This window comes from Triturus cristatus, chromosome 7 (assembly GCF_964204655.1).
Source record: "Triturus cristatus chromosome 7, aTriCri1.1, whole genome shotgun sequence".
NCBI classification, from domain to species: domain Eukaryota; kingdom Metazoa; phylum Chordata; class Amphibia; order Caudata; family Salamandridae; genus Triturus; species Triturus cristatus.
Window position 1 is genome coordinate 1,348,185,273 of NC_140590.1, and position 24,841 is coordinate 1,348,210,113.

General features: G+C 46.4%; 1 pseudogene; it reads right to left on the reverse strand.

Annotated features, from left to right (window-relative positions):
• Positions 1-863: 863 nt before the first annotated feature.
• LOC146812039 (palmitoyltransferase ZDHHC11 pseudogene) overlaps positions 864-24,841 on the reverse strand; it is a 62,486-nt pseudogene continuing 38,508 nt past the window's right edge.

Genomic DNA, 24,841 nt, shown 5'->3' on the forward strand with positions numbered 1-24,841 from the left:
ACACCTTCACTGCCTCCTTCTGCTGCACCCTGATCCTGTCCCTGCGGTGCCTGACCTGCCCCCATGTATGCCCCTTAGAGGGGATGACCCCGGTCCTTAGCAGTGCAGGCAAGCAAGGTGTGACAGTTGTCACTCTACTTCACTCCTTGGCATTTGGACATGGACTGGCCATTGGCCTTTTGTTTGAACAGCATTTAACTTTTAATTTGCTGAATAAAGCTTTTTTCTTTATCCCTGTGAACTTGATTTAGCTGTACATTATGTTTAGGCTGTCCGGTTTTCGGTTAAAACCGAATCTGCCCGAGATTACCCTACCGATTGCAAATCAGCAGACCCGGTTTAAACTGAGTATCGCTGAATTTTTTAAATTGGATTGGATTGGCCATTTGAATCTTTTGGCCACTTGAGGGAGCCAAAGCAGTACAATACAGTCATTGCTTATAGGAACAAATGGAATATAACTCCCTAGTAGGTCGGAACATCGATCCAGTGACTATGCCAGTAGCAACCTATTGGAACGCTCAATGAATCCGGAAATAACTCTACTGTATTGATTTTCGATACATATCGAGATCCCCGCTTTGTGAATGCCGGTTTGCCCTAGATAGCCATACAGTGTCAACTACTATCTTCTACGGAGGCACCTAATGGCTTTTGGGCAGGATACAACAACTTCTGTACATGCCGGACACATCCACATAAAATCTCTAGGCGGTTAGATTAAACATAAAGGGAATTCCTCTATAAAATACAAATGTGGGATTAAGCCATAATCAAACAAATGTCGTTATTGTACTGCTTTGTTCCTAAACTTTCACATTTGCTGGGTTCACTCCTGGTTTGCAGCATCTGCAGGTCTAGGTTCAGGCGAGAGACGTGGCATCAACGACATCTGTACATATTCCATCCGGTTGCCCAAGAGAAATAAGTCCGCTATCATGATACAGAAGGCCACTTGATCTAGCGAACAGAGGGAGGTCTGTTTCTTTGGGGGTGCCTACTGTATCAGCCAATGTTCCGTCTGACGTCACTTGCGCTTCCTCGATGTTCTTCCTGTCTCTGATGCTCTGGGTGTTTCGCTGGTGCACCATATAGTCGTAGGTGCTTCAGCCCCCCCCGTCGTGTTTGGCAGCCCGGGATGAGACAGCTTCCCGGCGCACACACAGCCGCACCCGAGTACTTCACAGGTCTTTAAAAGACCTTTAGCTTGTTAATGAGGCTTTTATGGTTTTCACCCCTGCTTAGAGCCCCTGCAGCTCCACTCTGCCTTTTCCTTGAATAATCACCCCCCCTGTAAATTTTTCCTAGCCCCCCCCCCGAAATTTGCCTCTAGTTGCGCCTCTGGATGGAATACCAGCAAGTGTCCAAGCAGCAAAATAGGTATGATGCCCAATATCACAGTGATAACTGCTATGGCCAGAATTCCTGCTGCAGTCGTCTCAACTGGAGCAGCCGGAAGAAAGACTAATCAAGTAGTGTTTTAGGTCACTCCCTCAAACTGCGGCGCTGTGCGGAGGTCCGCCGGGTTCACAACCATCGTCAAGAGAAAGACTCCAAGGACGGCAGACCCCACCGCGCCGAAGAAAAACCAGTAGTTCTTTCCTCCCACACAATTATTCAGCCACTTACAGTGGTGGTCGAAGTCGGAGATGCACTTGTTGCAGGCGCTACAGTGCTTGGCCCTAGGCCCCACGTCGACTTGGCACAGGTAGCAGTGAAGGTTTTGAATGACGTGCTTGTGCTTGGAGCGGTCCAGAACCGGCATGGGGCGGCTGTAACTTTTCTTGGCCAGGACATTGGGGTCTGCAGGGTCCACCGTGATGGCGACAAGATGTGTGACAAAGTGTCCAGCGAAGAGTATCCCAGTGACCACATAGGCTGCATCCTTCCACCCATGAGGCAGCAGAGGTATGTATGCAGAGCCCACACTAGTGTCTTGTGAGCTGCGTTCCTGGCAGCGGATTCAGAAGGGAGACTGCAATTTCATAATAGCATTAAAAAAAATTTATCTACGTATATTTATTGACCAACACTTGCTAAGTGACCAATTCACGCTTTCATTTTAAACAAGCATTTGCAATAGGTCTTGCATTTACGCTATTGACATTGCAAATAACAATGCCTTTTATTTTTGTTTTTGTTTTTAAAACATAAATAAAAGGCTTTGTCATTTACAATGCCAATAGCTTAAACTCGCATAAATGTGAGACCTATTGCATTGCAAATGCTTGTTAAATCTGAGCTACAGAATCAAAGGACAATGGAAATTTTTTAATGACTGTATTAAGCTTCTGAAATGTAGAGCAGTATACAATTTCTGAAGAAAAATGGAAAAATCAATCATAAAAGCAAAGCATTCCATAAACACCGGCAAAACACTGTTTCATTTGTTATGGCGCGAAAATGAGTAAACACTGAAAAGCACTGTTTTTTTGAGGTATGGAAATCACTGGAAAACACTGAAAAAACACCACCAGAATTTACCAAAAATAGAAACTGAAAACAGGAAAGCCTAATTATGTTGATGATGTTTAACATGCCCTTGCACCTGTGATGCTTGGTTTCCAATGTTGAATACTGATGTGTTGCTGTGAGGTACTCCCTGTGGTCCATGAGATATGTATCCTATTCTGATGGGTATCCATGTCATCCTTTGCAGCTACCTGGGTGTGTCAGGATCAGCTATTTGTGGACATCTCTGTGAACATTTCATTTGCATGGTCACATCTGTGGCTTGCACCCCTGCACATATGATGTGCTTCCCATTGTCCAATTTGTCACTTCAACAGAATTTGTGCTCCTCAACACTGGACCTACAGGTGTGGGCATCATTGGTATGGGAGCAACTGGGTCCTCTGTGCAACTTGATAGACATATGTTTTGGGTATGTGAAGATGACTATGGGGAGACTCACGTACCCAGGCTGTTGTGACCAGAGCCTTCATTGTGTGGTAACTGATGGCTCACTGACCAAGTGTTCTGCAGACATGAGTGAGATGTGCGGGGAATATGTTTGGCACAGCTGGGCTTCCACAGGAGTTGTGTCCCCTCAAGTAAGTGTGTTGTCCAGTGACATGGCCTGGGCCCATGGTGTGTATTGTATGAGCATGTGTGTGTGTCCACATCCCTGTTCATACACAGACAGTGTTCCCTTGATATGTTCCTGTTGTTGATGCTTGCTGAGTGGTACTTGGTTCATCCCACTACTTTTCCAATGGGCTACCAGATGTGTGGGTGCATGACACACTACTGTTAATTGGTGTATCATCATTGGGATTTGTCAGTTCTGAGTGGTGATGATGTTGTCAGACACAGATGGGACACAGTCAGGGTTCCCCAAGGCACCTGTTTATTGCTAAATCATGTAGTTGTCCCTAGGTGGTACCTTTCAGTGATTGAGACGTTTGTATGTGTGTGTGACTGCTCCCACTTGTCGGGTTCATGGCTGCGATGCTGGCAGGTGTCAGCATGTGTGCCTTGTGGTTCTCCTTGGCTTCTGCATTGTCCTGGGACTGTGGCAGGGATTCTGAAGGTTACATGACCTTTGAGGTCATGGCCATGTACCGCATACTGTGCAGTATGTCTGTCATTCCCCAGGGTTGTAAACAGTTCTTGTGTGATGTGTCTGTGCACCTTAGTTCCTCCCAACATTCCTGTGTTTGTCATGGGTGCATGTGCAATGTCACCTGTCCATGTGGGCTTCACAGATACACATTGTTGCAGTTCAGGGTGTGTGGTGTTGAGGGTGGACAGATGTAAATGTTTGCATGGATGGTCCTCTAGCTCCTGTTTGTCCATGGATGAGGGGCCATGCTGAGTGATTTCTGTTTGTGTATGTGTGATGTACGTTTGTGGCACAGGACACATGTCTGGGTTTCCCAGTTTGTACGACATCTGCCTTTGTCATCACAGTGGAGGTGTCATGCATGCTTGTGTCACCCCAATGTCTGGTCCCTGGGGGTAGTGGTGTTGTGTGTCAGTCTCTTGCTGTGTACGTTTGTGTTCATTCCAGCTTGTGTCACATGTGTCTGTTGTGCTCCATCTCATCTCCCAATGCCTGATTGCCCACTGAGGGTGTCCCAATGATGGTTTACTTTTGTGTGGCACTGTGTCACATCTGTGTCACTGTGGTTCAGCCCCCCTCATGTGTTGTGTAGTTGCCTGGGGATACTGTGACACACACACATGCTGTGTCAGATGTGCAGTGTGAGGTTGCCTGTTTGGGTTTGTGCATCTGCACCAGTGCATTGGTATTGCTGTTGTGGGCCTTTGTCTGGATGGTGTTTCTGTGATTTTGCCTGCTGTCCCTGTGAGTCATATCACATCATTGTGCACATTCATCCTGGTTGTTAGGTGCCATTGCTGGCATGGAATGTGTGTTTGTGAGCTGACACCTACAGTCTACACATGTTGTTTTGATTAGTGTATCTATTTTCGAGATGTGTGCATGCTTTGTGATGGTCACTTCTGCTCTTGTGTCATTGTACACTGTATGCATTGTCAGCCCCCATGTGTGGTGCTTGCCTGCACATGGCCAAGAGTGTGTTATGTTTTCACAGCACTGTTAGCCTCACCATATCTCTGTGGGAATGGGACACAACCACTAGTTTGCCCCAGAAGGGTTTAATATGTTGGGAGCAGGGATCATACATGCTGTTTGTTATTTGCAGCTTTGACCATGATGACACTTACCTTTTGGTCACTGTGATGAGGGGGGGGGGGGTTTGTCCCCATCACCACAATGCTCAACATCTGCTGCATTTTGGAAGCCCACACTTAACTTCTGTTCTACACAGTGAGGGGGTGTTCTTTTTACATTGCCACAGTGCTATGGTGATGATTGCCTTGTGTATGTCACACTCATGTGTTGGTCACACATGTGCTGTTAGTTACATTGTATGTTCAAAGTCATAATCACTGTTGTGGGCATTTGTCACAGACTACACACTGTTGTCATGATGTTAGGGGGGATGTATTTTGCTGACATACCTGATGTTGGAGTATGCTGGATGTGTTACACATCACCCATCCTATGGCTGGGGGTGGCAGTAGTGATGGGCAACATAACCCCTATGGCTGGGGGTGGCAGGGGTGATGGGCAACATAGTCTCTATGGGTGGGGGTGGCAGTAGTGATGGGCAACATAAGCCCTATGGCTGGGGGTGGCAGTAGTGATGGGCAACATAAGCCCTATGGTTGGGGGTGGCAGGGGTGATGGGCAACGGGTCCCCTATGGGTGGGGGTGGCAGTAGTGATGGGCAACTGGTCCCCTATGGGTGGGGGTGGCAGTAGTGATGGGCAACATAAGCCCTATGGCTGGGGGTGGCAGGGGTGATGGGCAACATAGTCCCTATGGGTGGGGGTGGCAGTAGTGATGGGCAACAGGTCCCCTATGGGTGGGGGTGGCAGTAGTGATGGGCAACATAAGCCCTATGGCTGGGGGTGGCAGGGGTGATGGGCAACATAAGCCTTATGGCTGGGGGTGGCAGTAGTGATGGGCAACAGGTCCCCTATGGGTGTGGGTAGCAGGGGTGATGGGCAACAGGTCCCCTATGGGTGGGGGTGGCAGTAGTGATGGGCAACATAAGCCCTATGCCTGGGGGTGGCAGTAGTGATGGGCAACATAAGTCCTATGGCTGGGGGTGGCAGTAGTGATGGGCAACAGGTCCCCTATGGGTGTGGGTGGCAGGGGTGATGGGCAACAGGTCCCCTATGGGTGGGGGTGGCAGTAGTGATGGGCAACATAAGCCCTATGGCTGGGGGTGGCAGTAGTGATGGGCAACATAAGTCCTATGGCTGGGGGTGGCAGTAGTGATGGGCAACAGGTCCCCTATGGGTGTGGGTGGCAGGGGTGAATTGGCAGCAAAAGCCCGATGGCTGGGGGTGGCAGTAGTGATGGGCAACAGGTCCCCTATGGGTGTGGGTAGCAGGGGTGATGGGCAACAGGTCCCCTATGGGTGGGGGTGGCAGTAGTGATGGGCAACATAAGCCCTATGGCTGGGGGTGGCAGTAGTGATGGGCAACATAAGCCTTATGGGTGGGGGTGGCAGGGGTGATGGACAACAGGTCCCCTATGGGTGGGGGTGGCAGTAGTGATGGGCAACAGGTCCCCTATGGGTAGGGGTGGCAGTAGTGATGGGCAACTGGTCCCCTATGGGTGGGGGTGGCAGTAGTGATGGGCAACATAAGCCCTATGGGTGGGGGTGTTAGTGGTGCTGGCCATGCAACCCCTATGGTGGGCTGTTGTTAGTGGCCAGGATGTGGATCCCCTGAGTGTGTGTGCCATTTTGCGGGTATGTGTTGTTTGTTTCATAGATGTAGAGTACTGGTATGACCTGCGCAATGGGATTCATGATGTGTTCGTGTCGTACATGCTGCTTGTTGCTCCGTCTCGTACCCGCTGCAAGCTGGTCTGTCTCATAGCCGTGTATTGAGTTGTGGCCCGAATCGTAGCTGATATGCTTGTTTTCCGGATGCTGTGACGTCCCGTACGTGGCGACCCATCCGGCGCGTAGGAAGTACGCATCGTACTTGTCATGCCGGAAACTGCTATGGATACTGCTTCCGGGCGACTCGGTTCAGCGTTAGGAGTTACGGCTCGGACGTAGAATGGAGCTTGAACCACAGCCTACGTGTCGGTCGGGTTTTTGGCAGTTATGCGCATCGTACTTACTCTACAGGACGGACCGGCTCCGGGTACGCGTCGGTCGCACGGTAAGGCTACGGACAGCTGTCCAACCGGGTATCGGAATCGGCCCCTCTGTGTTTGAAAATACCACTTTTATAAAGTAGACATTTTCTTGCCTAACCATCCAGTGTACCTCTGCTAGGTTTGTGTATTGCATGTCTGGCTTTTGGATGACAGGAGCTGGAGGAGCGCTGTTGCTCCAGAAGTCTGATGAGTCAGGGCTGGGATGAATAGACCTAGATTGCATATGGAGTGATGGGAGGAGTAGCATCTTCACCTGAATAGGGCTGTGCCTGCCTTCCACAGTGACGGCTCTGCCCCCCTGTGGTGTGTATGAAGCCAGAGCTCACACTGACAAAGGAGGCTGTTGTGTACTTGCAGAGTGCCCCACAGAACTGGTTTTGGCTGGGTACAGATACTGTCTGCCTTCAGAGAACAAAGGATTTTGGTGTAAAAAGAGGGGGCAGACCCCCAGACTTTTAGATCACTTCTGGGAATCAAGAGAAACCTTTGCCAAGGAAAAGAGCCGGATAAGCTGAGGAGGAATACTACCCCTGTGCTGTTTGCTGTCTGGGGTTGGCCTGCAGTGGCTACTTACTGCCAAGGAAAGGAGAAAAGGACTTTGCTGTTGCTTTGTCATCTTGAGGAAGATCTTTAAGGGCTTGAAACTAAGCTTGCCTCCGTTCTGAAGTCTCAGGGACACAAAGACTTCACCACCTGCTCCCCTGCTGCTGTTTGGGACTCTGGAGACTGTTTGACGCTGGGAGCTGGGAAATCGATGTAACACCGAAGAAGCGTGTCGCATCCACACTGGTTGTCTGGCGCATCGCCGAAGAAACCGTTGAAGCGTCTGCCGCGGCTCGAGGAATCGCCGCCACCGCTCCAATCCCGACGCAAGCCTGCTGTGCGGCTGCACGAAGACACGCATCATACCGGATTGCCGCATCGCATCAAGGCGTCAAGATTGTTGCATCGTTGGGGTCCGCAGTAAGAAACAGACGCATCACCTACCCTGTGTGAAAGGAACCGACGCATCACCTTCCCTGCGGCCATTTTGTTTACTTTGTGTACAGCATCTAAGGTACTTTTGAGAAAAGTGTTCATTTGAAAGCCTTATTTTTAATACTGTATTGTGGATTTTTGTCGTTTGGTCTTGTTTTGGTTTAGATAAAGATTACTTATTTTTCTACACTGGTGTGGTGTCCATTTGTAGTGTTTTCACTGTGTTACTGTATGTGTTCACAAATGCTTTACAGACTGCCTCTCAGATAAGCCTGTCTGCTCGTGCCAAGCTACCAAGAGGGTGAGCAGGGTTTATTTTAGGAGTGTATCCCCCTTACCCTGACTAGAAGCAAGGGCCCCTATTTGGACTAAGGTACCTACCTCTGCCAACTAGAGACCCCCATTTCTAACATTGGTGGTCAGCGGTTAGGATCCCGGACTTGCATTTGTGATTTACATACAGTGATTGGTGTACACTACTAGTGAGTGCAGACCATTACCCAACCACATACATTTTAGTAGAGTTCTTTGTGGGAATTATCTGCATCTTGAGATTTGCCAACTTTTCACCATAAGTAAACAAGGATCCATTGCATCTGTGGATATTGAGTTTGAAGAAGAGAGGGTTGATACCTACACTGTGCCACAACTTAAAACCATCTTCCAAAACATTTTAAATCTCCCTGAAAGGAGGAGTTCCAAAAGGCACTGAGGACCTGGTTGGAAGCAAGGAATGCCAGTGGGCAGGCCGAGGATCCTATGGTAAAAGGGGAGAATTTAGTAGGGCAGCAGGATGGGTTAGTGGGCCTAACTGGAGGGGGAGGGCCTCCCAGGGAGGGCAGCAGTGTGTCTTCAAGGGGTCTGTCTCCAGAAGAGTTGGAGGACAGGGAGAAAAGCAGAGTGCATGAGATGGAGCTTGCTTAGCTCAAACTGAAAAGCCAGGGTGTCTTAGAAAATAAGAGGTTGGAGTTCGAGTGAAAAAAATTGGCCATGGAGAAAAAGAAGATGCTCAGGGAAGAAGTGTTGAAGGAGTTAGAGCTAAAAGCAAAAAGCTCTCCCTCTGGTGGCAGCACACCGTCAGTGCCTGTAGAAGGAAAAGTATTTATTCCCAAGGATGTCATTAAGGATTTCCAGAAGCATGAGGATATTGGGCAGTGATTTAAGACCTATGAAGTAGCGATGAAGTCCCACTGGGTCCCTGAGAGAGATTGGGGAACGGGGCTGTGGGGCCGCTTTCTGGGTGAAGGAAGGGAAACCTTGCTAGCATTGCCCACTGAGGATCAGATGTCCTATGCCCCCATGAAGGAAGCCTTAGTATCTAGGTATGGGTTGACCCCAGAGCTTTATAGGCAGAAATCTTGAAATTGCAAGAAGTTGGAGTCTAGCACCTAGGTTGAATCTGTGTCTTTTTTTTGCAGAGCATTGGATGGTTGGGTGAAGGGTAGTAAGGTGAATGATTTTCAGGCGCTCTATGATTTTATTGCATGGGAGAACTTGTCCAGTAGGTGTTTTCCAGAGCTACGCCAGCACCTGATTGAAAGCAAGCTGACTGACCCCAGGAAACTTGCTGTGGAGGCGGACTGCTGGGTCAGTACCAGGGTACACAAGGGTCTTGTGGGAGACTCTGCCAAAGGTGGGCAGGGTCCCCAGCAGAAGAGTGGGGGGGACAAGGGTAAACAAAAGGAGTTCCAAAAGGGCCCCAAAGTAATTGCCAAGGGAACCAAGGTAAGGGCTCCCAGCCTTCTGGTGACAAAAGACCATGGGTCCCGCCAGGTAATCCTGTGCAGAAGGGTCCCAACACCTGTTTTAGCTGTGGTCAGGTGGGCCACTTCCGGGGGGATCCTAAGTATCCCAAACCGGTTACCACTGTACCCACTGGTGCACCGCCCCGGGAAATGGATAGTGTAGCCTTGGGGGAGTAGATGGGTGCCCAAGGTGGGTGGGGTCCCGCAGAGATGTCCCTGGTCTCTTTAGGAGACAGCGAGATGCTCCCTAGGGCTCATCTGCCTGATAACACTAAGAAGTACAGGCAGTGGGTGATCAATGGCCATAGTGTGGAGGCTCTGAGAGACACCAGAGCCAGTGGGACAGCTGTCAGTTATCGGCTGGTGTCTGAACAGCAGGTGGTCCCCAACACATTCTAACCTGTAGTTGCCGCTGACAACTCAGAGTGCCTCTCCAAAGTGGCACAGGTTCCCTTTGACTGGGGGGGTCTCAGGTATCTTGAGAGTAGCTGTGAGGCCAGTTATGACTGTTGACTGTCTGCTAGGCACTGATTTGGAGAGCTCCCCTTGGGCTAAGGTGGAGCGGAGGCCTCATTTGGAGATGTTGGGTCTGCCTAAGTGGGCATGTGTGACCACTCGGTCAATGGCAGCCGGTAAGGGCACTCAAGAGGACCTGGAGCCTGAAAGAGTGGCCCAGGTGCCTGCTGGGAAGAGAAGAGGCAGGGGGCACCAGAATCCGGCCCCCAAAGTTCCCACGGTCCTGGAGGAGGTAGACCCTGAGGGGGATTCCCTGGAACCTACATGGGAACAGGTAGCTGAACTGGGGGACCTGCCTAAGCTGACCCATTGGCAGCAGGAAGGAGGACCCTCCAGGGAAGAGTTCTGCGAGCAGCAGAAGAAGTGCCCTTCTCTTATGGGTTTGTGGCAACAGACTGCAAACGAGGCAGCAGGTGATCAGTCTGGATCACATTGGTTTAGTGGGAGAATGGTTTCCTGTATAGCAAGCCTAAGGTAGCTGAGCCTGGGTCAGACTGTGTGCTGGTGGTACCCCAGCGCTTCAGAGCCTTCCTACTGGGTCTGGCTCATGATGTACATTCAGCAGGACATTTGGTGCAAGACACGACCTTTGAAAGGCTTGTCACCCACTTCTACTGGCCCCAAATACGCAAGAGTTAAGATACTCATTGTAGGACTTGTCAGACTTGCCAGGCAAGTGGTAAGAGTGGAAGGAAGCACAAGGCTCCTCTCCAACCTTTCCCTGTGGTCAGCACCCCCTTTGAAAGGGTGGACATTGACATTGTGGGGCCTCTGGATCCCAAGACAGCCATGGGCAACTGGTTCACCCTGGTCTTGATGGATCATGCCACCCGGTAGCCTGAAGCCATCCTTTTCTGGACTGTGATGGCCCAGTCGTGAGTCGTGCATTTATGGGGATTTTCTCCTGTGTGGAGTTCCCCAGAGAGGTGGTGTCAGACTGTGGTACCAACTTCATATCTAAGTATATGAAGTCCCTGTGGCAGGAGTGTGGTGTAACCTATAAGTTCACCACTCCTTACCACCCCCAAGGTAATGGGCTGGGTGAGAGATTCAACCGGACCCTGAAGGGCTCGATTATGGGTCTTGAGGAACCCATGAGGCATAAGTGGGACGTCCTCTTGCCATACCTTTTGTTTGCTTACAGAGAGGTGCCACAGAAGTCCTTAGGGTTCAGTCCCTTTGAGCTGCTGTACAGCCATCCTGTGAGAGGACCCCTGAGTTTAGTGAAAGTAGGCTGGGACCTACATGCTGGCCTTCAGAAACCAGACAAGGCGCTTCAGACAACTCGCTCAGGCGAATCTGGAAGCCAGCCAGGAGGAGATGAAACGTTGATATGATAAGAATGCCACTCTAAAGGAGTTTTAGCCTGGACAAAAAGTGTGGGTCATAGCCCCAGTGGAGCCTTGTGCACTCCAGGATAAGTGGACTGGACCATTTGAGGTGGTGGAGCGCAAGAGTAACGTCACCTACTTGGTGAACTTGCAGTCTCCTAGGAACCCTTTGCGGGTCCTGCATGGGAACCGCCTAAAGCCCCACTTGGAGAGGTCCAAAGTGGGCATGCTCCTAGCAACAGATACTGGGATGGAAGAGGAGACTGAGCCTCTTCCTGACTTCCTGTTTGCAAAGGATCAAGATTGGTCAGTGGACAGTTTTGAACCTCTCTTCTGCCCTGACCCCTGAGCAAAAGAATGACTGCCACCAAGTTTTGGAGCAGTTTTCTGATTTGTTCACCCTGATCCCCAGTGTTACTCAGTGGTGTGTCCATGATGTGAACACTGTGGACAGTCCTCCAGTAAAACATAAGATTTACAGAGTGACTGACATGGTCAGAGCTTGCATCAAGGATGAAGTCTCCAATATGTTAGCGCTAGGGGTGATTGAGTCCTCAAACAGCCCTTGGGCCAGCCCAGTGGTCTTGGTCCCAAAGGCTGCAGCACCCGGTGCCACACCTGAACTCTGGTTCTGCGTGGATTACCAAGGGCTCAGGACAAATGGACATCAGTAAAATCACCATAATATAATAGACTCTCACATCTCGCTGAAATGTTTCCCATATTTACACAAAGTTCCTACAACAAAGGGGCCGATTCCGATCTCGCTCGGAAGGGCTCCGAACGCCATCCGGCCGTAAAAAGTACGAGCCGTACGCGGGTTTTCCGTCCGACTCGTACAGCTGTACGAGCGAGCAAGTACGATGCAAGAAACACAAAATTGCCGACCGAATCGTTTCTGGGTCCAATGCGCCGTACGTCTCGTCCGTAAGCAAACTGTGCCGTGCAATGGAGGCGATTTCCGACCGAGCCAGTACGATGCACGATTTGCACAGCCGGATCGTGTCGGAGCCTCCGACATGTAAACGCTCCGGGAAGCAGACTTCGGGGGTCTGCGTCGGACCCCCCTTCACTTGTAGCCCTACGAGTCGATAACAGTCCACCTACACATGCATGTACGGTGCGGGTGGCACGGACGAATCCCCACTACAGGGGGCACCTTTGTGCGCAACGTACCTTTTTCATCAATGGGAGCCTATGTACGCGTCGTACAACAGGCTCCCATTGAGTTCAATGGGGCTCCGAGCGACCCGTGTCCATCAGCTCTTGTTCGTATCGTACTCGGGCGCTCGGAGCCCTGGAGCATTAGTCGGTTGGAAAGCCCTCCGGATCTGAATCGGATGGAGCCTTCTCCCAGTGGGATCGGAATCGGCCCCATCGCCGTATAGTGTTAAGTTAAACCAATGCTGGAGCACAGAAGGTGAGACAAAAACCTCGTAGTGGGTCCGCCATGCACTCTCCATCAGCCCCATCAAACGAACTTAGATTTTTTTTCCAATTGTGGGAACATTGAGAAACAATAAATTAACAACAAGTAAAATGCACTTGTACCTGGCACAGATTACACTACCCCGCATTGCACCATAAAATTGCACACTATGGGGCCTATTAGGATGGCGGTCGAAAATTCTTCCCGACCGCCATGGTTGCGGGAAAAGACCGACCGCAAGGACCGCGGCATGACCACCAGTCCAATTAGGATGCTCCGCAGTCGAAATCCGACCGCGGCGGTCGGATTCTGGCTATTAACATTGCGGCGGTTGCTGCTGCCAGCAGCACCGCCGCAGTGGGAAAAGGAGCATGTCATGCATGTCACTGCACAGTGCCTGCCACCTGGTACAGGGACATGCCCCAGTGCACCCACACACCCCGCAATGGCCCCCGGACCCATTCCCCACATGCCTTTCCATAGCGGTTCCACCACAGCGGAAAGGCTGCCTACCGTCGGCATCATAATCATGCCGGCCCTGCACCGGCATCATTGTAGCGGTCCAGTTCCGTCCGCTAGGCATGCGTGCAGACTGGTACCGGCGGAAAAGTGGCAGGCGGAGGTCTCACCGTCACGGTCGTCACCACCATGCTAATGGGACTGGCGGTTTTCAGGGCTGCGATCGCGGGCGGATGTCCGCCGCCGGTCCGGCAGTTCCCACCGCTGGCCTGGCGGCGGCCATCCGTCCGCCATCCTAATAGACCCCTTTGTCTCGTTGCTATGAAAGAGGTAAAGAAAGTTTCTTTCTGGCATAAAAAAGACAGCCCATAAAAATGATGCCATACTACAACAAATTGCCAGCGTGGGCAGAGATTGTAAATATAGGTACGCAGGTCGGGACTGCGTGAAGTGTGCCCCTCTTTTAATAGGTATATAAAACGCAAAAAACTTGCAAAAAAACACCACGTGCATAGTATTCTGCGCCATTGCATCACTGCAAGGGCAAGTAGATAAAATTGTGGACCAATCGTTCACATTTGGGAAACTAATCAGTCAGTGAAAGGTACCAGGTCTAAAACAGTATGCAGTCATAATATCGAGTTTTAAATATCGATATACCAAAATCTCGATATGACAGAATATCGACCTGCAAGAATATCATCAAAAAGAATATCGACATGCAGGTAAGAAATATAGTTTTACTGAATATCGAAGTTAGTAATATCGTTAGTAAAATTGTCGTTGTTTATAATATCAATTTTTTTTTTAGTGTTCTGTATGTTAGTATATGTGTCAAAAGTATAGCTTATTTTTTAATGTATGTTAGAATTTTTTAGAAATAATTTATTTTATGTTAATTAATTTTTGCGTATTTTAGTTCCGTAGCGGGTTGTGGGTTTATAGGAGATTAGGGTGGGAAGTAATTTAATTATAATATATGTATTATTAATTTTTTAGAAGTTATTATTTTTTTTTAAATAAAATATTGCGTTTTAGTTCTGTAGCGGGTTGCGGGTTTATAGGGGAATAGGGTGGGAAGCAATTTAATTGAAGTTAATTAAATAATAAGTTTATTATTTACTATTTTTGTATTTAATCATTTATATTGTTAATTGTGTTAATTATTTTTTTTAGTAATTAATTATTAATTTGTTATTAATAATTAATTGGTAAATATGTTAATTGTGTAATTGTTTTAGGAGCGGGTTGTGGGTTGATAGGGGAGTAGGGTGGGAATTAATTTAATTATAATTAATTAAAAAAAAATATTAATTAATAATGATATTGTTAATTGTGGTAAAAAATGTATTAATTAGTTATTAATTCGAAATTAATTAATAAAAATTAATTGGTAAATATGTTAATTGTGTAATTGTTTTAGGGGCGTGTTGTGGGTTGATAGGGAAGTAGGGTGGGAAGTAATTTAATTACAAATAATTAAATAATATTTTTAATAATTGATATTTATGTAATTAATATTTCATATTGTTAATTGTGTTTAAAAAAGTTATTAATTCGTTATTAATTGGATATTCATTATTGATAATTAATTGGAAAATATGTTAATTGTGTTATTTTTTTAGGAGCGGGTTGTGGGTTGATAGGGGCGTAGGGCGGGAAGTAATTTAATTATAATAACATTTGTATTAATTTTTATATATAATATATATTAAAAGTTATTTTATAGTGTTAATTGTGTGAACTCATTTATTTTTGATGGTTTTTAAATTGCTTGTTAATTGTTATTAGTTAATTAATTATATTAATTGTGTAATATTTAACAATATTGGTGGTGTCATTTATAGGGGAATATGGTGGGAGGTAAATTATTTTTGAAAAATTAATGATTTGGTCATTTATATTAATTATTTTGCAGGAGTGGGAATAATAAATTATTCCCCTCCACTATCCAACACTTCCCTGCTCTTGTATTTGCTGGAGTGGGAACAGTAAATTACCCAACACTATCCAACACTTTTCCTACTGTTACATGTGGTGGAGTGGGAATAGTAAATTATTCCCACCCACTATCCAACACATTCCCTACTGTTGCACTCTCTGGAGAAGGAATAGTCATTTATAGTCAACCGCTATCCTATACTTTCCCTACTCTTGTAGTCACTAGAGTGGGAATAGTAATTTTTATCCCCCGCTATCCAACACTTTCCCTACTGATGCATTTACTGGAGTGGGAATATACATTTTTACCCACCCGCTATCCAACACTTTCCCTACAATTGCACTTGCTGGAGTGGGAATATACAGTTTTACCTCTCCGTTATCCAACACTTTCCCTACTGTTGCAATTACTGGTGTGGGAATAATAATTTTTACCCCTCTTCTATCCAACACTTTCCCTACTTTACCATTCATTGGAGTGGGAATAGTAATTTTTACCCACCCGCTATCCAACACTTACCCTACTGTTGCACACACTGGAGTGGGAATAGTAATTTTTATCCACTGGCTATCCAACACTTCCCCTACTGTTGCACTCGCTGGAGTGGGAATAGTAATTTTTACCTACTCGCTATCCAACACTTTTACTACTGGTTCACTCAGTGGAGTGGGAATAGTAAATTTTACCCACCCGCTATCCAACACTTTCCCTACCGTTGCAATTACTGGAGTGGGAATAGTAATTTTAATCCCTCTGCTATCCAACACTTTCCCTCCTGTTACACTGCATGGAGTGGGAATAGTAAATTATTCCCCTGCGCTATCCAACACTCTCGCTACTGTTGCAATTGCTGGAGTGGGAATAGTAAATTATTCCCCTTCGCTACCAACAATTTCCCTACTGTTGCACTCTCTGGAGTGGGAATAGTAATGTTATCCCCTACGCTATCCAACATTTGATTTACTGTCATAATTAATGTAGTGTAAAATATTTTTTTACACATAATTATTAATTTAAATATTTTTTTATTTAATATAGATATCTTTTATTTTTATATTTATATGACAGGTTTATGTATATATATTTATATGTATTTATGATTGTTATGTTTCTAACATTTCATAATTAAATACAATAATTATTTATTAATATTATTAAGTTAATATATATAAAAAATAAATAAATATGTGTTTAATTTTTTTAATGTTACATTTATTATTTATCATTTTTAACATTTAAAAACAATTCTACCTACATTTTTTTACATTATATTTAGTTAATTTTATATTATTTGTAAGACATTTTAAAAAAACAATATTTTATACAACGATATTTTAAACAACGATATTTTGGTTTCAATATTTTTGTACTTACCTTTTTAAAGATAGGATGTCGATATTCTGTCCATCGATATTCTAGACTCGATAATCTTGTAGGTCGATAATTGGTCCATCAATATTCTGTCAGTGATCCGTCTAAAATGAGTCAGCACAAACCTGTGTCTTGCATTTAAAACCGCTTTAAGATAGGGTTGCATATCATAGGTACTTAAAATCATTTGATCTTCTAAAACACTAAGGGCATCATTAGGATGGCAGGCGGACTTTGTCCGCCCGCCATCCTGACGTAATAAGGGACCGCCCGCCATAAGTACGGCGGTCCCATGGGGGTGATTAGGAAGCGCCCGCCACACTAGCCGGCGCATCCTGCATTTTTAACATTGCGGCGGGCGATGCTTTCAGCATCCCCTGCCGCAATGCCAAAAATGCATGTTGTGCATATGCATGCACAATGTGGCAGGCACCGCGCGGTGCCTGCCATGTTATACATGCAGGGGGTACCATAGGTACCCCCCATGTACCCCCTCCACCCCCCCAACATCCTGGGGGCCCGCGACGGGCCCCCAACTTCAAGATCTGCATGCCTTTCCGTGGCGGCAACGCCGCCACTAAAAGGCTGCCCCCGCCTGCATCCTGATATGGATGGCGGTGTCTAGCAGACACCACCACCATATTAAAACCTTTTCTCCCCAGTCCACACGTTGACTGGGCGGAAAAGCGGCAGACGGTCTTCCCATCCGCCGCGGTCCCCCCGCCATACTAATATGGTGGGTGGCGGGCGGGGAAGGATGTAGGACAGATCGCCACCGCCATGCGGGTGGTGGCGATCCGCCCTACATCCTAATGGACCCCTAGGTTTACATATTTCAAATGCAGGTCTAACATTCTCCAAATGGGTCATGATTTCATCCTTTAAAAAACCTCTGCTAATGGAAGCCAATGTTTCTGGCTTCTAAAAATACTCAGGGTGCCCCAAATCATTACAGAAACGTTGAATATAAACAAGCCATGGAATGCGCTGGTATAGACTTGATTTAAGACAGTCCTTGATTATTGCACAATTTAAGTCAGTATATACAGACGTCCATACCTTATACCAAAGTAGAATAGGCTGTAGCAAGATCAAATCTGCAATGAATGATGCCCCAAGTTCGGCATGACATACATGTACTGAAGTGCTTTTCGGAACGGCTAGAAGATATCTAAAGAACTCATTTTCCACCAATTGAATATCTCTACTTTTCTAGTATCCCCCATGCCTGTCCCATAAGGTGCAATGCTAAGGCATTCGACTTCATAAATTGACATCATCAATGGGGGGGATTAGATCTCAACCACTTAGCAAACCCCCTGAGTGCCATACAGGCTTTACTAAACATCAACTTCCTATATAGACTAGCCTTCTTCCATAGGCACTCGTTATCAAATAAAATCCCCAAGTACGGGAAAGTAATAGTAGTGCCTATAGTTGTACCATGAATATTTAGGTCTCTGCAGTTAGTGGTGTTCTTCCTACATTTCATGACAAAAGTTTTAGACAGGTTTACCAGAAGGCCAAGATCCTGCATATATACGGCAACATTTGTCAACAGGTACTGGAGGGCAAGAGGGGTACGTGCCATAAGGACGGCATCATCGACATAGAGGAGAACCGGTACAGGGCGAGTCCCAACTTGTGGAAGATCCTTTGACGATTCGGCAAGCACCGGGACAATAAGAAGGGGGCCAGAACACAGCCCTGTCTCACCCCCTCTCCACCCCAAATGATTCAGTGCATTCCCCTCTAATGCCAAATCTTATTCTAGCTTTACAGCCAGAGTATAGGTCCCTCAGGAAATTAATTATCAGCATCTCTACCCCCAGCTCTTTCATAGTTAACCACAATTTAGCGTGTATAACGCAATCGAATGCTGAGGAGAGGTCAACAAAAGCTAAATACATATTTCCTCCTTTGATGTTAACATATTTCCCAAGTACCATGCTTAAATTTAGGTTCTGCTCGTTTGTTTCAACGCCCGGGAGAAAGCCATATTGTAAGTCTCATAGGATGTTATGTGTTTCTGCCCAATCTTGTAATCTGTTCAGGATAATGCGGCCCGCAATCTTCACCAAGGAATCAAGTAGGAAAATTGGAAATTGGCCTATAACTGGCCGAGTTTAATCAATCTCCCTTTTTAGTAAATAGGGACGATAATTGATTCACCCATGTAGGTAAAAAACCCTCCATGCAGCATGCCCTAAGGACTATAGTTAGTAAAGGCCCCCATAAAGTGATGTTGGCCTTATACAAGTCTACTGGAATAGTGTCCGGACCTGAAGCTTTACCGCCTTTACTGGCCAATATGACATCACCATAGAAGTTACCTGTGGAGTATCAGCCATCATCACCTGACTAATTCCGATGCCACATTAGGTAGGAAAGCCGCATCAGCTATCAGTGGTGCGGAGTTAATTATTCTCCAGAAGGCTCTATTATCCTTGATTGCCCATTCCTCACACAAAGATTCCCATGCCTTCTCCCTTAGTTGTGACTTCCTCAATGTTACTGCCTTCTTGTAATCTGAACTACTAGTCTGAACCTCTTGACTACACCTGAGAGATTTGTGTAAGGCCACTTTTAGCCGCTTATGGGCCCTAGTGCATGTCGTGTCAAACCAACCCTTCTTCTCCTTTCTTGCTTTTTTGCTTGCAACAGTCAGGTTCTCCTTCACCCACTGTGTAATTGTCAGAAATGCGTTAATAACATCAGTGGGTGCTGTTGAACAATCTAGACAGGTCAGGAAAGCCTTTCTGTTACTATTTATGAGTTGCTTGAGAAACACCTCTGGAACAATCTGTGCCCATCATAAAGTATACCCTTTGTGTCTTGCTAACTCGATTTAATCTACTAGTAAGGTAGTATTATTGTCCCATTTCTTGATAAACAAATTTGACAATAATTTGATGTTCAAAGGGTAGTGGTCACTTTGTGAAATGGAATGGGTAATACAATTAAATGCCTGAGCTGCACACCTGTTTGATAGTAAGATGTGATCAATGATGCTGTGTGCATTTCTACCATTAAAAGTACACTTGCGTTGGGCAAAGAGGGAATAAATCTCATTTGCAAAGGCCAAGTCGAATTTGAATAGTAATTAGTTTATCTTGACCCCAGCAACACTATGACTAAAATGTGTTTGGTCAACATCTTCCGCAGCTGTCGTGGCACATACCTTTCCTGGCTGTGCATGACACAAACATAAAGTAAAATCTACTCCCCATAAAATAATAGTATATTTCCTGTTATTTGTATATATATATGCCCTACATCGTCATTCAATTGCTGTAGTGTTTCTATGAGGGCTTGCTTCTGGACATTGTTATAGAAGTTGATTATAAGTAGCCTAGCGGTGCCTAAGGAATCACCTAATAGTAAGTGGTAGTACGGATTATGTGTTTCCAGAGAAACTTTAGTGAATTGTAAAAGGTTTGACACATATATACACAATCCACCCTTTGATCTACCATGCACCGAGGGGAGGGCAGAGGTAAAATATGTTTTATACCCATTCATATGTATTGGCTCCATGAGCCAGGTCTCCTGCAAACATATGAAATGAAAGCCGACTACAAACTCCAGCCACTCTAAATTTGGTCCCTTATTGTGCAAGCCTGCTACATTCCAAAAGACGAAACCCAGGTGGTCATAGAGAGATAATTCAGGGTTAGGTTTATTATTGTTACATGTAGCATCTAATTGGGAGTTACTAAGAGATTGGGTGTTGTCAACATATCCTGTGATAGTCCCCTCTCTAGGTGTAGTGGGGTGGGTCCTTTCGTCTTCTTCCCATTCCATGGCGATCTTGCCATTAAGTCAATTCTGCCCATCCAGGTTTGACAAACTTTGAAAACGGTTAAAGATTGGTACCATATAATTATAGTTCTGTACATGCCCTGGAATGGTAATGGGCCACAGCCTTTCACTGTCAAGTTGTCTTACTGGCTGGTAAAAATATCCCAACGGAAGAGATGAAATATTAGTTGGGGAAATATTTGGAGCACTGGACCTAGACAGCACAGTATCTACCAACTGTGGGGTTTTGAGAGAAAGGACTATACAGTCCCCAGGTAGAATCTTTTGACTTTTGCCCACCCATTTGACCCTCCTTGCCATTTTAATGTCTTTAAATAGTTGATCGGTTAACTCTGTTCTTAAACCCAGCCAGTTTAGGAACTTATTTCTTAATGCAAACCAGTCCTCAGTTCAGTTTGTAGGTAGAGGTGGCACATTTGCCAAGTCTAGCACATATTGGGTGACTGCAGGTGTAAGATCAAGGCGATCATCCACCTACTCTTAAGAATTGATGGAATTATCAGCTACAGGTGAGGCTTCTACAATACGTCCACCCCAGTACCAATCACTTCATGAGTTGAAATTCCCCCCTTTAGCGTTCTGGCTTTATTCATGCTTGGATTATTATTTATACCCCTTGAAGAATATGAGTTGGAGCTATCGGAGGCAGTTCTATTAGTTGCAAGGGCAGTTGGTATCTCCCTACGGGGTGGTCATTCTTATTAGGTATTGCATTTACCGTTTTCCCCTTTGCAATGGTGTTCAACAGATTCAGGCAAGAATTAGTTTTAGTTTCTACTGTCACTAGACGCATATGTAAAATATGTATTGTAAAAATGTTGCTCGAGCAGCTTCAGAGATTCACCGAAAGCATCAAATTTGCTGCTTATTAGGTTGTTTGAAGCTAGGTTAATGGTTTCAGGCAGAACTTTTTCTATAGGCTGAGGGCCCCTTTTTAGGTCTCGCCTAGCTATTGCGTTTACGCAATCGCTAGGCGAGACTCTAGTAAAGGGGCATTTCAAAGTGCTCCCAAAAGTGGATTGCATGGCGAGCACGCGCACAATCACGTGCATCGTGCCGCCATGCAATCCGTTTGGGGAAGCGCTTCAGCCCACTGGCGCCCTCGGCATCATACTCCCCCGTCTGGAATGCGCTCCCCCGCCCCCGCCAAGCGCGCGCGCCACGCTTCGCCGGGCTTGTCTTGTTTCAGTGACAAGGATGTGGCGTCTTTAGAGCAACCTTCGTAACCTCTCAGCACTCGCTTAAGTGGAATCACTCGGGCCATATTCCTGATGCTCTTTTCAGAAGCAATTACTTTGCCACTGGATTCAAGCAAGCCTGGCTGAAGACGGCTGAAATGCCAGATACCGGTCCTAGGAAGCTTGTTTCCGGTCCAGGGAAGACATGGCTTGGCAGTTCAGGCTGGACTGTTCTCATGAGGCACAGGGTCAGACTGATTTGCATATGGCCATGTCTGAACTGGGGTGGCAGAGTGGGCTAAAGAACGGTGATGGATTAAACCCAGATCAGTTGACTGGGGGTGAGTGCTTGCTATGTTCAACACTCCGTCCATCATTCCCTTTGGTTTTTGCTTTGTTCGCCATAAGTTGGCAGGGTATGCTCAGACGTGAGTCCCTTGCTCACTTTGCCACTGGATTCAAGCAAGCCTGGCTGAAGACGGCTGAAATGCCAGAAACCGGTCCTAGGAAGCTTGTTTCCGGTCCAGGGAAGACATGGCTTGGCAGTTCGGGCTGGACTGTTCCCATGAGGCACAGGGTCAGACTGATTTGCATATGGCCATTTCTGAACTGGGGTGGCAGAGTGGGCTAAAGAACGGTGATGGATTAAACCCAGATCAGTTGACTGGGGGTGAGTGCTTGCAATGTTCAACACTCCGTCCATCATTCCCTTTGGTTTTTGCAATTACTTCCATGCCATTTCTATAGACATTCATAGTGGGCCGGAGAGATGTTGATTATCCGCCCCGTCGCTTTCTGCCCACTCCCTCCCCCCTGTGCGCCCAGAAGACCAGGCTTTCCGAAATGGAGTATTAAACAAATAGGTTGTCAGTGGCGCGTCGGTGCTTTGAGGGGAGAGCTATGCCGCCAGTGTCATGCAAAGCTCGACGCCACGCGCATCTTCCACATAGCGCCTCTTCACCGTCAATCAAGGCCTGGCTCAACTAATTACCAAAAATTGGGTGAGTCACAAAAGAAGCTACTAAAACTGCACATGTGCGATTTTGTACACGAGTAAACAACAGTGCAAACTCAATTTTTTTTTTGTTTCAGATTTATATGGCGCGTACTCGACCCGAAGGTATTGATTGGAGCGCTTTACATGAGCACCAGTTACGTTACACACGATGCATTCAGTTTTTTGGGGGGATAGGCCCAGGATCACAGGATGTGGAGTCGACCCCGAGGCTTGGTTTCCCAGGTCCAAAGTCGGCATCTCCAGCCGTGAGAGAGACCACATCCTCTCTCCGAATCTCAATCCTTACATACAAACTTACAAGTTTGTTAACACACCCCCTAAAAAATAATACACATAATAAACATCAAATTAAGCAATACTGGTTATATACACACTAGAACATCACAATATTCCATTTGAAAGGCCACAAAGCTCACAAAACGAGCCCTGCACAGGGCCACTGGAAAGATGGGCGCACGGTTCCTGCCCAAAAATGGCGCTTAAAAAGCACTTGCCGATTAATCCATCATCTGCTGCATTATTTGCAGATTTCAACACAACATTGTTTCTAACTCAAATACAACTAAAGTTACAAATATATATATTTTTCTATAAAGAATCGCCATTTGCAAAGGTTAACTGTCACCTTATAGCAGCTTATTGCTGTATCAAGGTGTTAAACATGTACTAATGAGGTGAAATGTTTGCCGAGGCAGTGTTAATGTGTTAAAATGAAAGACTAGACAATATTACTGCTACAGAATGTGCCACATAATTTGCCATTGGGTGTAAAATGTAGTCAACCCTGCGGCGTTATTGTTCTCTGTTGCAGTGGTTGTTACATGCAAACATGGGGGAACCAAGGGGAAAGCAGAAGCGTTGAGCCAGCCCATCAAACACAGGAACCCTCGTCATAGTATGGTATGGTATGAATAGGGCTCGCAAAGATCATGGCAGGTCGTATGACTCATATACACGAACAATAAGAAAGGTTTAAATTCCATATGTACCACACCTGTAAATTCACTCAATAATGTTCGAGAAGCACTTAATGAAAGAACATACTAAACATAACAAGCATTGGCATAGCCAATAGGTCTCGCATTTGGGACCTTATAAGTGATTAACCATGCAACAGTTAATGTTGTTGCACCAAGGATATTGTGCTGCATAACAAAATACTTATAAGGTCCCAAAAGCGAGACCTATTGGCTATGCCAATGCTTGTTTGGGTAATGGATTGCTTTTTCCGTGGACGCTTTTTTACAGCACAGGCGTTTATGGAGCTTTTACGGGGTTTTCTTACTCGCTTAGATGGTGGAGGTGAGTTAGATTTCGATAAAGAGATTGATTCGGAGATAAGTTGAACCCACCCATTATCTCCAACCCCCCACTTGCTACATTACCCCTTCCTACACTGTTTTTTGTAGGACCCACTATGGGGTCCTTAAGGTCCTTAGTTGAAACATGGGTCAAGGTTCCCGGGGCTATGGTGGGCTCTCCATAGGTTAACAGTACCTCCTCCACTGAAGCTATTTGCTTATCTATTGCCCCATAGCCCCTGTAATATAATTTAGGAATGACAGTTGAGACTTATAGGGCGATTGAATCCGGGGCTAGCAACAGAAACTTGATGCTTTCTCTTTCCCATATTTAGTCAATTTTGTTTAGGCGGAAAAGTACTGACAGATTATAAACCCTAGCGAAGAATGGCCTTGGTTTCTAAGTTAAATATCACAGTTAAAGTTCAATAGTTCAACAGAGTAGAATGGTACCGTAAACATGGAGCGGGCACTACGGGAATACCTTGTATCTGGTCCTCTTGCTTGCCCGAACTTTACCAAACTCCTAGCTCAATCCGATCCCTCGGAACAAAGTCGGCAGCACGTGATGATAGAGCTGCCTGGTACCAAAACGTCTAATATACCACTGAAGCTTGCCTCCCTCAGCTCACACTTGCCACAGCAAAGTTGATCAATCTGCAGGTAGAGATAATCAAATTTTTAAGGTCTCTTCCTCAGCCAAGCCAAGGGGGGTGGCCCCGCCCGGCCACCTCCTGTCGCCGACAGGCCTGGGCTTTGCCACGGCGCGTCCCGTGCCGCAGGAGAGGCCAGGTACTTTTGTATGGGTCTTTGACCCCTCCTCCTCCTCTGGGCAACGTGGATTCCTGGGACTGGAAGTCCCCTCACAGCAGCAGTCCAAAATCGGCAAGGTAGCGCGTCCTGCACTGAGGGAGATACCGTGTACCTTTGTATGGGTGTCTGAACCCTCCTCCTCCTCTGGGCAACGCGGATTCCTGGGACTGGCAGTCCCTCACAGCAGCAGTCCAAAAGCGTCATAGTCAGATTAAGAAATCAGAGA